The sequence below is a fragment of the Enhydra lutris genome, unplaced genomic scaffold, assembly GCF_002288905.1.
Source record: "Enhydra lutris kenyoni isolate GAN:26980312 unplaced genomic scaffold, ASM228890v2 scaffoldscaffold96, whole genome shotgun sequence".
Lineage (NCBI taxonomy): Eukaryota > Metazoa > Chordata > Mammalia > Carnivora > Mustelidae > Enhydra > Enhydra lutris.
In genome coordinates this window covers 3,754,973-3,759,866 of record NW_019154180.1, presented here as the reverse complement: position 1 = coordinate 3,759,866, position 4,894 = coordinate 3,754,973, and the positions used below count along the sequence as shown (strand labels likewise).

The window sequence follows — 4,894 nt, the reverse complement described above, 5'->3', positions numbered from 1 at the left end:
GGGGGGGCTCCTACTTGTAACAGTTGTTGTTGAAACGGTTGTAGCTGCCCAGCGCCGTCAGGGCCCCCAGGCCGATGGCATAGGAGAAGAAAATCTGGGTCCCGGCATCTATCCACACCTGCGTGGGGCCGGCCAAGGGAGGATGTGAGGGGCCCTGCGGCCTGGCCCACCCCCTCACCCCACTCCCCCACACCTCGCCCTCACCTGAGGGGACCCCAGCTTCGACCAGTCAGGCTTGAGATAGTAGATGATGCCGTCCAAGGCGCCGGGCAGCAGCACGCCACGCACCAGGAGCACGACGAGGACCACGTAGGGGAATGTTGCGGTGAAGTACACGATCTGGGGGGCCGGGCGGCTCAGAGGGGCCCTGCGGCACCCGCCTCCCCCTTGGGGCCCCCAGCTGCTCCGAAGCCGGGAGGGAGGCTGGCCAGCAGCCCCCCTCTGCTCCTCCAAGCCTCGGCTCCTCCCCGAGGAAGCTCCGCACCCGGGCTGGAGCGGGAGCAGCTCCACGGCCGGCACAGGTCAGCGGCAGACGGAGGGGATAGGTGGGGAGCGGGACAGCAGCCGGGGGGCAGATCTCGTGCCCCCCGGCCCCCGACAGCACGTCACTGTGCAGAGAGGCCGAGTCTGGTAGTCGGGGCTAGACCCCGCCGGCCAGAGAGCGACACGGGGCCCCATGACTCCTGCTTCCCGTCCACGCTGAGCAGAGCAGGACAGGCGGGCAGGGGAGACCATAGCCTGGGTGCCCCCCGCCCCCAACCAGGGCCAGCACAAGGGAGTGAGGAATAGAGAGAAAGCGGGGCAGGGGCAGTCGGCAATGCCCCGACACAGGCAAGGGGCAGCGGCTGCCTGGGCTTCTCCCCACCTCAGGAGGGAGAAGGTTGGGGGGAAGGACGCTCCCGGCATGGGCGGGGGAGTTTGGAAGGGTGGGGAGGACGATCCAGGTATGGGTGGAGGAGTTTGGAGGTGGGAGGGGACACGATCCAGGCCTGGGCGGGGGAGTTTGGAGGGGCGGGGAGGGCAATCCTGGCATGGGTGGGGAGTCTGGAGGGCAAGGAGGACGGTCCAGGCAAGGGCGGGAATGGAACAGTCTCCATTCAAGGACCTGCTCCGTGCTCAGGCCGCGGCCCCGGCCCCTCGCCTTGCAGCGGTGGTCCCTGGCAGAGCCCCCCCTTCTCTCCCCCGTGCCCCACCATGGCCGTGCTGCCCCCAGCCCGGCCGTCACCCCCAGCCCTGCGGGGGCCTCCGGCCGTACCTTTCCTGTGGACTTGACCCCCTTCCAGACGCAGAAGTAGACCAGCACCCAGCAGGCCAGCAGACACAGGGTCACCTCCCAGTTGAGGGCCCCTGGCACCTCCAGCCCCCCGGAGAGCCGCCAGACTTTGCTCCTGGGGGAGGGAGAGCCCGTGAGCGCCGGGCCAGCAGAGGGTAAAGTGACTGGGAGCTGCCCCAGGGGTGGCGTTCCCTGCCCTGCCGCCCTCGGGTCCAGGTGGGGCCCTCCTGGGCGCCGGCGCACACGGACTCGGGCCACGTGTAAAGCCCAGACAGAGGACCAGGCGAGCAGCGGCTCAGAGGTGTCGGGCCGCCTCCCAGAACTCCGTGACGGGGGACACATGGCCAGCGGGTTGGTCACATCTGGGCCAGGCTAGGGCATTTGCAGACACAGACTTGGGGGCGAGGTAGGTTTGGCAGGAAACAGTCATGTGCCAGCAGCCTCACAAGAGGGGTTTCTCGGGAATGGCACCAGGGGTGGTTTACGCAGGTGCGCGGGTGAGCCCAGGTGACGTCATCCGCTAAGGGGCAGAGCTTCCTGAGGGAGCCTCCTTCACTCTGTGGCTCAGGGAGGGCTTGGAAGCCAGAAGTATAAGCTGAGGAACCATGCAGGCCACAGACCAAGGCGCAGGCAGTGTGACCGGCACAGCTAAAGGTCAGGGTTGCCCTGGTGACCCTAGTGGTCCAGATGGCCCTGAAGGCCACGAGGGCCCCCGTGGAAGTGGTGAGGGAGAGGCAAGTGCTACAGCCAGGGGAGACCCACGGGTCACATAGGTGCCACAAGCTCCTGGCCCCGGGCGGAGACGCCACACCAGGACCTGGAGGACATGCGGTACCATGGCCAGGGGACATGCGGGGTGTCACGCTGTGCATATGCTGCATCAGGGCTGGGTGTGCCTGTCAGGCCCACAGCCAGAGGACCAGGAAGCCAGGTGCCCCCCGTTGTACCTGTTTGAGGCGTGGCTGGCTGGCCAGGGGAATGGATCTACGGGAGGCAATGGGACAGCGAGGAGAGGAGGTCAGCCTGGGGGCACAGAGGAAGGAGGGTCCAGGGAGGAGCCGGGGCTGCTGGAGGGGCTGTCCTGGAGCAAAGGGGCCAGTAGTGGCCAGGGCAGATGGTGGGGAGAGATGATCTGACGGACCAGGAAGGAGGGGAGGAGACCTGGGGGTACTGTGAGGGGTGAGAGTGGTCAGAGGGGGAGCAGGCCTTGGAATGATAAGGAGGCCAAAGCACAGACAAGATTGGTTTCGGGTGGTGCCTTAACTGACTCTCCACCAGCTCTCTCACTGTACCTTTCCCATCACCCATGTAGACAGAGGTGGCCCGCCAGTCCCTGTCTCCAAATGGCCAATCCTACAAGGGACAATTCAAAAGGAGCTCATGGTATCCGGCAGCATCCTAGCTATGTTAGCTGTAAAAGGAGCCCAGGTTGGGGGTGGTGGAAGGTGGCTGAGGTCAATCACTATTCTAATGGTGAATTGGAATTACCCACAGGTGAGATCTAAGGAGGTACATGTGGCATACGGGGCCTGTCACTACGTGCGGGGGCAGAATTATCACATTAATTTGATTTTCTTTTTCCCTCACTTTTAGCTGACTAATTGCTGAAGACCCTGGCCAACTCCACATTTCCATCACCTCCTATCTTGGCCAGTTTTCCCTATTGGTTTGGCCCATGCAGCACTTTGTGCCCCCCTTTCTTGCTAAGCCCAGGCCAGAGAAAGTTGTCTAAGATCGACCTAGTGGCCCCCCTGGGCAGTGCATCTTTCCCTAGGGCACTGGTTCCTATGCCAGCTGCCACTTTATCATGAGGGTTTAATTAGTTGTACTGGACTTTGGGCACTCTTGGCTTTATGATTCTCTATCGTTGCGGGGGAGGGATATTTTTTTTTTTAAGAGAGCGATGCAGGGAGGGGAAGGGGGATTGGGAGAGAGAGAATATTAAGCAGTCTCCATGCACCGTACAGATCCCCAATACAGGGCTCAATCTCACAACTCTGGGATCATGACCTGAGCTGAAATCAAGAGCCAGGCACTAAACCAGCTGAGCCACCCAGACTTAGTTTGCACGAGATCAAACAACCCAGAAACAGTGGAATTGTAATTTTGTGGCTTACTGACCTTGTTTCAGATCTGTAAAGAAAACTGGTTGAGACAGTTAGTTAAGCGGGGCAGGAAAAGGAGTTAGCTCTCTGTACTGTATCTGGTTTCCTACAACGTTTTTAAACTTGCCCACAGTTTTAGTAGTTTTTCTGTGGGTTACATCAGTTTTTTTCCATAGATGATCAGGTTGTATACAAATAAGGGAGTTTTACTTTCTTCTTTCCAATCTGGATGCCTGTTTCTGGTTAATTAATTAATTAATTAATTGCGTTTTCCTGCTTCTTCACCTGCCTTGTAATTTTAGATTGAATGCCAGACATCATGAAATTTTGCCTTGGCATTTGTGTTCCCAAACATATTCTTGGGCTTTGTTCCGGGATTCTTTATTACTTGGAAACAGTTTGATCCTTTCAAGTCTTACTTTTAGGATTTGCTCAGTGACACCAGAACAGATTTTAGTGGAGGATTAATTTAACTAGTTAGCAACCTCCAATGTTAGACAAGGTTACGGTTAGAAACAAGGACTCTTATCAGTTGAAGAAGTAGTAAAATGCATGTGGGCATTTATTTGGCACTTTCTGTTAATATTTAAGATGTTCACTCCCTTTGACCCACCTTTGGGAATCTATCATAGAGAAATGCATGTGCAAATTAGGCAGAATCAAGCAGGATGTTAATTATAACATAATGTAAAAAATTGGATGAATGTAACTGTACATTGAATAAAGACTCAAGATGTCAGGACTTCTGGGTGGTTCAGTAGGTTGGACATCTGCCTTCAGCTTGGATGATGATCCCAGGGTCCTGGAATCTAGCCCTGCATCAGGCTCCCTGCTTGATGGGGGGCCTGCTTCTCCCTCTCCCACTCCCACTGCTTGTGCTCCCTCTCTCGCTGTCTCTCTCTGTCAAATAAATAAATAAAATCTTTTTTAAAATAATTTTTAAAAAGGAATCAAGTGGGGAGAAAGTGAAAGCATACAATTAGATTAAAAAATATGAAACCAGGGACTCCTGGGTGGCTCAGTTGGTTGGGCAGCTGCCTTCGGCTCAGGTCATGATCCCAGTGTCCTGGGATCGAGTCCCGCATCGGGCTCCTTGCTCAGCAGGGAGCCTGCTTCTCCCTCTGCCTCTGCCTGCCATTCTGTCTGCCTGTGCTTGCTCTCTCTCCCTCTCTCTCTCTCTGACAAATAAATAAATAAAATCTTTAAAAAAAAAATATGAAACCATTAAAATAAAAGGAGAAAGTCCTGATGAAAAAGTGTATGCATGATACAAAACCCAGGAGCCATGCATGAATAAAAATGAATCCATGTCGGGGCACCTGGGTTGCTCAGTGGGTTAAGCCTCTGCCTTTGGCTCAGGTCATGATCTCAGGGTCCTGGAATTGAGCCCCACATCGGGCTCTCTGCTCACTGGGGAGCCTGCTTCCTCCTCTCTCTCTCTCTCCCTGCCTGCCTCTCTGCCTACTTGTGATCTCTCTCTGTCAAATAAATAAAATCTTTTAAAAAATGAATCTGT

General features: G+C 56.2%; 1 long non-coding RNA gene across 1 annotated transcript; it reads right to left on the bottom strand.

The window, feature by feature from the left end:
• Window positions 1-19: 19 nt before the first annotated feature.
• LOC111139196 lies at window positions 20-1,378 on the bottom strand. Its single transcript, XR_002640078.1, has 3 exons — window positions 1,256-1,378; window positions 205-339; window positions 20-118 (listed from the first exon to the last, which is right to left on the bottom strand). It is a non-coding gene; the product is annotated as an uncharacterized LOC111139196 (long non-coding RNA).
• Window positions 1,379-4,894: the final 3,516 nt, after the last annotated feature.